Below are 12,603 nucleotides of genomic sequence, written 5' to 3'. Positions count from 1 at the left end.
ATCCTAGTTTGTTGCTGTTTTTAAAGTGTAATAACTGTATATTTCTCATATACAACTGTTCATACTCAATTCAGTTATTTTAGAATAATAGCAGCTATTACATCTATCTATCTATCTATCTATCTATCTATCTATCTATCTATCTATCTCTCTCTCTCTCTCTCTCTCTCTATCTATCTATGTGTGTATATCTCCATATTTTGCAGTTCTTTCATTATATTTATTACCCAGGAAGCTCAGGAATGACAGGAATATAACTTATGCTAAGATAGGGGAGTAGTAAAATGCATGGAATTGTAGAATGACACAGAATAAAGTGAATTAAAATAAGATGAGTAAATTAAAAAAAGGTGAAAAATTATTATATTCAGTAAGCTTTGATACGTCTGTTAATGCAGTCTATGGGAACCTCCTGGAATATTTTTATCACATTGTTATGTTTCACTTCTATATGCTGTAATGTTCCCCTTTAGAATGCTTACATTGCACTTTGGAAGTGCTTATTATAAAGGCCATGAAAGCTAAAATGTAAGATTTTGCTGATATACTATCCAGGTCTGGATCCGAGGATTAAAGGGGCTTTTTAGTGGGTGCAGATGTACACACTACCTTCTCTTTATTTTATAATTTTATAGGCTCACACCAAAAACAAAGGGGTTAAATTTGTTTAATTCATTGTGTCATATAGCAGCCCAGGAACAAATGTGCTATAAAAAAGCTATTAAAGGGTTTCAGGATTAGAAAAATATGTCTGCTTTCTTCCTGAAGTAGCCGGACCTGTCCATGGGCTGTGTCTGTTATTGCAGCTCAGCTTCATTGAAGTGAATGGGGCTGAGTGATAATACCACACACAACCTGTGGACAGGTGCGGTGTCGTTTTTAGAAAAATTAGCCATGTTTTTCTGATCCTGATGAACTCCTTTAACTTTAGAGCTGGCACAGTTCTAGCATTTACACCATTTATGTAACCAATATCACTGGTAGTCCATACAATATAGTGGTTTAAGATATTACATTTCAAGTGTAACTTCAGCTATGAAGACTATTTCATTCTTAGGTGTTGATTAATTTCATAATATATCTTTATAGGGGTGAGAACTGTTTTTCTTCATAAAGCCATAGTTCTAAATGACACAAATGAAGGGGGTAAGGAAACAGACAAGTGAGCCCTAATCTACCCGCCACTCAGTCCCTGCCTACTTGCAACGACCCGCCCTAGGCGACGGAGTACAACTGGGCGACGGTCCCTACGCTCAATAAATGCACGACAGACAAACAGACAAGGGTACACAGAAGCAAGGGAAAAGGGGCAGTTGCCCACGGCAACACCGTGAGCAACAAGAGTGGTGAACGAGCCGAGTCAAACCAGGAGTGTACGAGGTACCAAACGCAGAGCAGGAGAGTAGTGAACAAGCCGAGTCAAACCAGGAGTGTACGAGGTGCCAAACACAGAGCAGGAGAGTAGACAGTAAGCCAGGGTCAATATGAAGCAGGGTCAAATAGATCAAGAAGCTGCAGCAGGGCCAGGAAACCAAGCGAGAAGAATCACAAGCAAGGAGGAACAGGAAAGGCAGGTATAAATAGACAGAGAGCGGGAGCTAGCTCCGTCTGGCCAGGCTGTGATAGGCTCTCCCACTCCTAAGCATGCCATCCTGAGTGGTGGAAGATGGAGTCAGTCTCACAGACATAGAAGCAGGTGCAGACTGATTACCTATGGGCGTAGATACAGAAGCTGTGCCTGGCAGATCCTTAACAGACACAATTCGGTCTGCCTGGAGCTACCACTAGAGGGAGTTTGATGAAGAAGGATGTATACAGCTCCCATTGAACTCAATAATGAATCTGTCTTTAGTTTTGGACTCCAACCAATATAACAATATAAAATTCATCAGTACACATATTTTGTTATAGTGAACTAATGTAAAATCTATCATTCTTGTCACATATTAAATTGCAATTCCTCTTAACAAGATCTAACCGTTTTTTTTTTTTTTTTTATCACATTTGTTTTTATTGAGTTTTTCAAATCGAACATACAAGTAAGCAGGAACTAAGCTTACTTACAAAACTTAACATAGTAAAAATAGAAATAAATTTACATAACTTAACATAACAAAGGTATCAGTACAATATCATAGCTTTGTGTACAATAAATCATTATGAACAATAAAACAATATGTAAGGGAATACATCAGGGAGTCTCAATGGTATTTTTGCACAATAATATATGGTTTGTATGTGTGAATATCCATAAATCTAGTGTATCGCATTACAATACTGGCTGGAGGTCCAAACATCCCACATGTTGTCAAATGAGCTTTTTTTATTTAAGGAAGAGGCGATCATAGATTCAAACCAGCAGTTGTTGTTTATTCCCTGAATAATTTCTGACAAGGATGGGATTTTATTGGTTTTCCAGTATTTTGCTATTTTGAATCTAGTCACTATAATAGTGTGTAGGATAACTGCTCTGTGAGTGCGATCATACTTGTCGGCACCAATTGCCAACAAGCATAATGGGGCATCTAGGATAATTGGGTAACCACATATATTTGACAGAAAACGACCCATTTTTCTCCACACTTCCAGGATATGTGGACACTTCCACCAGATGTGCAACATAGTGCCTGTATTACTACATCTCCAACACTCTTTTGATTCTTCGTAAAATTTATGAAGTTTCTCCGGGGTGAGGTACCATCTATACAAGAGTTTTCTGGCTGTTTCAATATGATTAGTACATCTGGAGATCGATGAGACAGCATAGAAGGCCGAGTTCCATTGATCTTCAGATATAGTGACCTCAAGATCATGTTCCCACTTTTGTTTGTATATATGCAAGTCATTTGGGAAGGAGTTTAGTAAAAAGTTATAACATTGGGAGATATTACCTCTGGAGGATGAGTTATTTGCTAACCATTTGCTTAATTTGGATTCTGATGTTGGGAGAGGTTTGGGTATGGATGTCAGTGCATGCCTAATTTGTAGATATTTATAAAAGTCATGTTTCTGAATATTGTACATTTGGGCCAGAGTTTGGAAGGGTATCAGGATGTCATTTTCCCATAAATCGGACATGTGGAGTAATCCATTAGCCATCCAAGTAGAGATGTCAAGATCTGGAATGAGAGCCATCAGTAGTGCAATACTAGATTTCTCATAATCCGTAGAATACAGGCTATGTTTAATAACTAGGTGGTGCCATAACTCCGTGATTGCCCTTATTGTAGGATGTGTGGACCTCATATGGTTCCCAAATAAAGAGGATGCAGATAGGGATATTGCTAATGAGTGCCTTCCCAATACAGATGATTCAATGGAAACCCAATGTTTAGAAGCATCCTGTGACCATAACGATTTTAATTGGTCGAATATAGCGGCTCTATAGTATTGTAATAGAGTGGGGCATCCCAATCCCCCCTCACGCATGGGTCTGTAAAGAATATCTGCTTTAACTCTTGATTTGGTTTTCCCCCATACGAATCTCATTAAGATGGATTGCAGTTTATTTATGAAAGCGTTTGTCACAAATATGGGAACATTCCTAAAAGTGTAGAGAATCTTAGGAAGAGTTAACATTTTGATGGCAGCTATTCTACCTAACCAAGAAACACCGTGGTGTTTATAGTTATGTAGGTCCTCAATGATTTTCTTGTGGAGAGGAATATAATTTTGGTCAAACAATTTTGAGACTGGAAATGTTAGATTAACCCCTAGATAAGGCAGGGCGTCTTCCACCCATTTGAAGGGGAATGATGCTTTAAGTTGTGCTACCATTTTCTGGGAAAGCCCCATATTCAGAATTTGTGACTTAGAAGTGTTTATTTTGTAGTAAGACGCATTACTAAATTCTGATAAAACTTTACTTATTTCTGGAAGGGACGTGGTTGGGGAAGAGCATATTATTATTACATCATCCGCGAACAGACCTATACGGTGTTCCTTTTTCCCTATTGTGATTCCAGAAATTGAACTAGAAGACCTTATTTTCTCAGCCAGAGGTTCCATTAAAAGCGCAAAAATTAAAGGGGACATGGGACATCCCTGTCTAGTTCCATTTGTAATGTCAAAGCGTGAGGATAAAAATCCGGCTGAGTATACGGAGGCGGAAGGACCGGAGTATAGAGCTAAAATGGCTTTCCCAAACGGGCCCACTATTCCTATTTTATCCAGAACCGACTCTAGATAACCCCAATGGATCCTATCAAAGGCCTTCTCTGCATCTAATGATAGGAGCAGAGAAGGGGTGTTATGCGTTTCTGCATAGTGAAGGATGTTGATTAGTCTTCTAGTTCCATCTACCGTTTGTCTATTTTTAATAAATCCTACTTGATCAATATTGATTAGAGAAGGAAGGATATCGACCAGCCTGTTGGCCAACACTTTTGAATATATTTTCAAATCGCAATTTAGCAAAGAAATTGGTCTAAAATTTTCGAGTCTGTCAGGAGATTTACCTGGTTTCGGGAGGGTAATTATTAGTGCTTGTAGCATTTCTTTAGGAAAACGACCTGAAATAGTGGCCTGATTGAACATTGATACTAGGTGAGGGGCTATAATCTGAGAGAACTGTTTATAATATTCGTTTGTTAGACCGTCTGGTCCGGGAGATTTATTAATCTTGAGTTGTTTAATGACATTTTGTACCTCTGATACTGTGAATTGTGCATTAAGGAGTGTCATTTGATCACTCGGGATCGACGGTAAATTGACCGAATCTAGAAAGCCATCTATAAGTTGCTGCGTAGGTTGTTTGGTGAGAGGATCTTTGTTTAAATTGTATAAATGACCATAGTATTCAGCAAAGGCTTCAGCTATCCCCTGTGGGTTTAAGATTTTATCCCCAGATGGTTTAAAAATATAGGGTATTTTAGCCTTCAATGTTTTGTTTTTAAATTTGTTAGCTAACATCTTCCCAGCCTTATTACCCTGCCAGTAATAGATCATTCTGCTCCTTCTCAGGGCGTATTCACACTTGTGATATAACAATTGGTGAAGTTGTGTTCTTAATTGTTTTAATTCGATTGTTAGACCTCTCGTGGTTCTCTTTTTATTAAGATCTTCTAATTTCTTAATTTTAAGCAACAATTCTTCTGTTTTAGCTAATCTTATTTTCTTTGCTGTTGCCGCAATTTTGATAAGGTGACCTCTGATTACTGCTTTGTGTGCACACCTGTTGTTAAAGGTGGACGTGTCATCCGGTTTATTAGTTTCGAAAAAGTCAGTCAACGCTTTGTTTATCTGTGCATTGTATTCCTCTTTGTTTAGTAAGGAGTTGTTTATGCGCCAGGGGGAGGTGGGAACTCGATTATATTGCTCATTAATAGAGATAGAGACTGGGGCGTGGTCCGACCAAGTGATTGTCCCGATGTTAGGGTTGATCACACGCTGGAGTAACCATTGGTCAGCAATAATAAAGTCAATTCTAGAATAGCATTTGTGGGGGTGAGAGAAAAAAGTATAATCTCTTTCTGAGGCATTACAAGTTCTCCATGTGTCATAGAGATTTCCCCTGAATAAAATGTTATAGATATCTGTGTTTTTTTCTTTTGGTTTGCTCCTACTCTTGTCTAATTGAGGAATCAGTACTTTATTGAAGTCCCCACATAGTATTAGGGAACCAAATTTATTATTCTCAATTCGTTTAAGTAGACGTTTGAGAAATCTGCCTTGATGCTTATTAGGAGCGTATAATGAGACCAAGGTGTATTTCTCATTGTTAATGAGGCACTGTATGATTACAAACCTATCACATTTATCATAAGTTACTTGTATAAGTTGAAAGGCCACAGAATTTTTGATAGCAATCAACGTCCCCTTTTTCTTGCCTGAGTTTGGGGTACAAAAAATATGGGGGAACTGTGCATTTTTAAGCCTGTGGATGTCTTTCTCCAAGAGGTGTGTCTCTTGTGCACATAACACATCACATTTCAGCATTTTACACTCTTTCCACATGAGAGAGCGTTTGAATGGACTATTAAGGCCCTTCACATTCAAAGATGATATTTTAAAGACCATTATACCCTAAGAAAGATCGATACTGTGTACTCTTGTAGCATACCTGATCTCTAAATATCTCCCCTACGTGAGTAATATTATGTGAGTGAGGACCACTCATCTCCGTTATTCCCCAACAAGAAAGACTATATGTACATAACGCATTTTTCTTATCAATCAGTAGTGATACCTTGTAACATAAAAACCTGAGAACACATATGAAAATATGTTCAAATATATCTAGCCAACTCCTTGTAAAGGAAGTTGGCCTCATGGGGGGGGGGAAGAGACACAACACGTGTAACATAAGTGCCTTCCTAGCCCACATGGTTATTTAAAGGCACAGTACAACCTGCAGCAATAAGATTATCAAAAAGAAAAAAAAAAAGGATATCAGACAACACCGTGAGTTCCTTATTCTGGATTCAACAGGGAGTCCAAAATTCTTGCTGGGTCATTCTCCTCTATATTCAATCAGATTGAATTCAGGGATTCTTAGGAGATCCAACCTGTGTCCATTCCTGGGATAATACCGGTGGTTTCTTTTTCGCCATCCTTTGATGATCTCGAGGCTGAAAGTCGGGAAACCATTTTGCTAGAAGAGACGCTGCTTCTTTGGGTGTGTGAAGGACATGGGTGGCTCCATTTTTCGTGATGAGGAGCTTGACCGGGTAACCCCATTTATAGGGAATTTCTTGGTCACGTAGATGCTTTGTGAAAGGCGCAAATTCTCTTCTGCGATTCATCGTGGTTGGTGATAAATCTGCGTACAACGAGATGCCCACAAACCGCTCAGGGATGTCGTTATTTTTAAACGCCGACTTCAAGATGGCCTCTTTTGTTTGATAGAAATGGATTCTTGCCAGAACATCTCTCGGCGTTGTTTGCGGTAGATGTTTGGGTTTTGGCAATCTGTGTACTCTATCAATCATCAAATCTCTTTGATCCGCCTCTGGGATTAAAGCAGAAAAATAATCAATCAGGAACTCTCTGAGTTGCGCTGGCATGATGGATTCCGGTATACCGCGGAAACGAATGTTGTTCCTTCTGGAGCGGTCTTCCAAGTCAGCCAATTTTAATTTTACTGCTAGCATGTCTTCATCTGTCTCATTTTGAGCGTCCACTAAAGTATTAAAAGCAGAGGAAAATTCATCCATTTTTGTTTCAAGATGAGCTGTGCGATCACCAATATCTCTAATGTCCTTAGACAGTGTGGTAAAGGCAGTTTGGAAATCGTTTTGCATGGATGTCCTTAATTCTGACAATAGACTCCTCATATTAGATAAGGTGATGGCTGATTCCTCAGACGGGCTGCTTTCCCTAGATTTCCCCAGATTGGGCAGACTAGGAGGGAGAGAGACTGACCTGAAATCCAGTGCATACAGCTTGTCTGGTGTGCTTGAAGTTCCTTCCACACTTGGACTGCCTGCTGTGCAATGTGCTGCCTGGGAGAGGATAGGAGCTCCTAGGACCGGAGCGTTTTCCTGCAGAGTGTGGCCGGCGCCATTTTGTGAGTTTCCCGCCGGGGGATAGAAGGACGTGAGTTTAACCGGGGCAGCCGGTTTAGATCTTCCTCTCACCATCCCTGCTGCTTTGTGGCTACTTCAGGAGTCTCCAGGTATATTTTTGTGTCGGTATCCGACCTTTAAGGGTGGTTATGAGCCGCTTTATCTGAGGCTAGGAGAGGAGCTCAGACTTATGTGACTGCTCTCCTCGGCATCCGGACACGCCCCCCCTAACCGTTTTAATCTACACATAAAATTCAGAAACTTTGCAAATAAATTGTTTTATTTTTTTTCTGTGGATATTATTTTATATATTTTTTAGATAAATTGTGTTGAGTGTCCTTGGAAACAGACAGACATTTAGATTTAGCTCCATTCCGCTGTCAAACATGTGACCTAACAGCTCAGCTCTAACTATAAATGTAGTGGCAGGGGGTAGGGAGACGGACAAGGTAGCCCTAATCTACCCGCCACTCTGTCCCTGCCTACTTGCAACGACCCGCCCTAGGCGACGGGGTACAACTGGGCGGCGGTCCCTGCGCTCAGTAAGTGCACGACAAACACGACAAACATACAAAGGAACACAAGCAAGAAAAAGGGGCCGTTGCCCACGGCAGCACCGTGAGCAACCAGAGTGGTGAACGAGCCGAGTCAAGCCAGGAGTGTGCGAGGTACAAAACGAAAAGCAGAAGAGTAGTCGGTAAGCCAGGGTCTGTATGGAGCAGGATCAAAAATAGCAGGAGCTGTAGCTGGGCCAGGAAACCACAAGGAAAGAATCACAAGCACCGAGGGACAGGAAGTGCAGGCTTAAATAGACCGAGGGCGGGAGCTAGCTGAGTCTGGCCAGGTTACGATAGGTTCTCCCACTCCTAAGCCTGCCAGCCTGAATGGTAAAAGCAGGAGTCAGTCTCAGGGATGTATTCTCAGGTGCTGACTGATTAGTTCTGGGAGTTAACCCCGAAGCTGTGCCTGGCAGATCCTTTACAGTACCCCCCCTTTTATGAGGGGCCACCGGACCCTTTCTAAGTGGACCTGGCTTACTGGGGAAACGCAGGTGGAACCTCCTGACCAATACCCCAGCGTGAACATCCCGGGCGGGTACCCAAGTCCTCTCCTCGGGCCCGTATCCTCTCCAATGGACCAGGTACTGGAGGGAGCCTTGGACCATCTTGCTGTCCACAATCCTGGCCACCTCGAATTCCACCCCCTCAGGGGCGAGGATAGGAACAGGAGGTCTCCTCGAGGGAGCCAAGGACGGGGAGCAGCGTTTGAGGAGGGAGGCATGAAACACTTCGTGTATCCGAAAAGACGGGGGTAACTCCAGCCGGAAGGAGACAGGATTGAGGACCTCAATGACCTTATACGGCCCAATAAACCGGGGAGCAAACTTCTTGGACGGAACCTTGAGACGCAAGTTCCTAGACGACAACCACACCAGATCCCCGACCATAAACAGGGGGTTAGCAGAACGTTTTTTATCAGCCTGAGTTTTTTGTACGCTCTGGGACACCTCTAGGTTTTTCTGAACCTGGGCCCAGACTGTGCACAGTTCCCGATGAACGACCTCTACCTCGGGATTGTTGGAACTACCAGGTGAAACGGAGGAGAACCGTGGATTAAACCCAAAATTACAAAAAAAAGGAGAGACCCCTGACGAGTTACTGACCCGGTTATTAAGGGAAAATTCGGCGAGGGGAATGAAAGAGACCCAATCAAATTGACAGTCAGAGACAAAACACCTTAAGTATTGTTCTAGAGATTGATTAGTCCTCTCCGTTTGGCCATTGGTTTCAGGATGGAAGGCAGAGGAGAAGGACAGATCAATCCCCAACTTCATACAGAAGGCTCTCCAAAACAATTAAACAAATTGTACCCCTCTGTCCGAAACAATATTGACAGGGACCCCATGGAGACGCAGGATGTGTTTGACAAACAACGTAGCCAACGTTTTGGCGTTGGGTAGTTTCTTGAGGGGCACAAAGTGGCACATCTTACTGAAGCGGTCCACCACCACCCACACCACCGACTTGCCTTGGGATGGAGGCAAATCGGTGATAAAATCCATGGAGATATGTGTCCAAGGTCTCTGTGGAATGGGCAACGAACGCAGTAAGCCCGCTGGTCGGGACCTGGGAGTCTTGGACCTAGCACAAACCTCACAAGCGGCGACGTAGGCCTTAACGTCTTTAGGCAACCCAGGCCACCAATAATTTCTGGTAATGAGGTGTTTGGTACCCAGGATGCCTGGATGGCCAGATAGTGCGGAGTCATGATTTTCCCTAAGTACCCTTAGCCGGAATTGCAGGGGAACAAACAGCTTGTTCTCAGGAAGGTTCCCGGGAGCTGCACCTTGATCAGCAGCAATATCAGAGACTAAATCAGAATCGATCGAGGAAATGATTATACCTGGAGGCAAAATACAAGCAGGATCTTCCTCCGAAGGAGGGCTGGCCATGAAGCTACGCGACAGTGCATCAGCCTTAATATTTTTAGACCCAGCCCTATAGGTAACCAAAAAATTGAATCTGGTAAAAAATAACGCCCATCGAGCTTGTCTCGGGTTTAGCCTCCGGGCAGATTCTAGGAAAACCAGATTCTTGTGGTCGGTAAGGACCGTTACCTGGTGCCTAGCCCCCTCCAGGAAGTGGCGCCACTCTTCAAATGCCCATTTAATGGCTAAGAGTTCGCGGTTGCCAATATCATAGTTACTTTCAGTTGGCGAAAACTTCCTGGAGAAGTAGGCACAGGGGCGGAGATGGGTGAGGGACCTGGTACCCTGGGACAAGACAGCCCCCACTCCCACCTCAGATGCGTCAACTTCCACGATAAATGGCTCCATTTGGTTGGGCTGAACCAGCACCGGGGCCGAGATAAAGCACTTCTTAAGGACCTCAAAAGCCTGGACAGCCTCAGGAGGCCAGTGGAGGAGATCAGCACCTTTGCGAGTGAGGTCCGTAATGGGCTTAGCGATCACCGAGAAGTTAGCAATAAATCTCCTGTAATAATTAGCGAACCCCAAAAAACACTGTAACGCCTTCAGGGAGGCAGGTTGGACCCATTCCGCCACAGCCTGAACCTTGGCGGGGTCCATGCGGAATTCATGAGGAGTGAGGATTTGACCCAAAAATGGAATCTCCTGTACCCCAAACACACATTTTTCGGTTTTGGCAAACAGTTTGTTTTCCCGAAGGACCTGGAGCACCTTCCTGGCATGCTCAATGTGGGAGGACCAGTCCTTGGAAAACACCAGTATGTCATCAAGGTACACTACCAGAAAAACCCCCAGGTAATTTCTCAAAATCTCATTTATGAAATTCTGGAAGACCGCAGGGGCATTACACAACCCAAAGGGCATGACGAGGTATTTGAAATGGCCTTCGGGCGTGTTAAACGCAGTCTTCCACTCATCCCCCTCTTTGATGCGAATAAGGTTGTACGCCCCCCGTAGATCCAATTTAGAAAACCATTGGGCCCCCTGAACCTGATTAAAGAGATCAGGAATCGAAGGAAGGGGATACTGGTTCCTTACCGTGACCTTATTCAGGCTACGGTAGTCAATGCATGGCCTAAGACCACCATCCTTCTTCCCCACGAAGAAGAAGCCAGCACCTACCGGAGAAGAAGAGGGACGAATGTAACCCTTGGCCAGGGATTCCTGGATATACACTCTCATAGCTTCACGTTCGGGACAAGAAAGATTAAATATCCTACCCTTAGGAAGCTTAGCTCCTGGTACCAATTCGATAGCGCAATCGTATTCCCTATGAGGAGGTAACACTTCGGAGGCCTCCCTAGAGAAAACATCAGCGAAGTCCTGAACAAACTCGGGTAGCGTATTCGCCTCCTTAGGGGGAGAAATAGAATTAACAGAAAAACATGACGTACAACATTCATTACCCCATTTGGTTAGCTCCCCAGTATTCCAGTCAAACGTGGGATTATGCAACTGCAACCAGGGAAGACCTAGAACCAAATCGTACGATAATCCCTGCATCAACAGTACAGAGCATTGCTCCAAATGCATGGAGCCAACAAGGAGTTCAAAAACAGGGGTATGCTGTGTAAAATAACCATTAGCAAGAGGAGTGGAGTCGATACCCACTACCGGGACAGGTTTAGGCAAATCAATCAGAGGCATAGCAAGGGACATAGCAAATTCCACAGACATGATATTAGTAGAGGACCCTGAATCCACGAAGGCACTCCCGGTAGCAGACCTACCACCAAAAGAGATCTGAAAGGGAAGCAAGATCTTAGTACGTTTCATATTTACGGGAAATACCTGTGCGCCCAAGTGACCTCCCCGATGATTACTTAGACGCGGAAGTTCTCTGGCTGCAATCTTACGCTTAGGACAGTTGTTCACTTGATGCTTGTCGTCCCCACAGTAGAAGCAGAGACCATTCTTCCTGCGGAATTCTCTACGTTGTTGGGGGGACACGGAGGCCCCGAGTTGCATAGGTATCTCTGAATCTTTCGGGGAGGAACGAAGCAACGGAGCTTCGGGAGGCATCATGGGGGAGTCGGAAGAAAAAACACATAAACGTTCACGTTGTCGTTCCCTGAGACGTCGGTCAAGTCGTACCGCTAAAGCCATAACCTGGTCTAGGGAGTCAGAAGAGGGATAGCTAACTAGCAGGTCTTTCAGGGCATTCGACAGACCCAACCTAAACTGGCACCTTAAGGCAGGGTCATTCCACCGAGAATCTACGCACCACTTCCGAAAGTCAGAGCAATACTCCTCAACAGGTCTCTTACCCTGACGTAAGGTCACCAGCTGACTCTCGGCAAAGGCAGTCCTGTCAGTCTCGTCATAAATAAGTCAGAGAGCAGAAAAGAAACAATCAACGGAGGAAAGTTCAGGGGCGTCAGGAGCCAAGGAGAAGGCCCACTCTTGGGGCCCTTCCTGGAGCCGGGACATAATTATACCCACCCGCTGGCTCTCAGAACCTGAGGAATGAGGCTTTTTTTTTTTTTTTTTTTTTTAAATTTTTTATTGAAAGAATAACGCATTACAAAGTAAAACGTAAAAATGTCAAAGGAAAAAACAAATAAACAAAAAGAAAACAACAAACATAAAACAAATTACATAGTACATGCA

This window comes from Rhinoderma darwinii, chromosome 10, assembly GCF_050947455.1.
Source record: "Rhinoderma darwinii isolate aRhiDar2 chromosome 10, aRhiDar2.hap1, whole genome shotgun sequence".
In the NCBI taxonomy this organism is placed as follows: domain Eukaryota; kingdom Metazoa; phylum Chordata; class Amphibia; order Anura; family Rhinodermatidae; genus Rhinoderma; species Rhinoderma darwinii.
Note: the sequence above shows the minus strand (reverse complement) of the source record.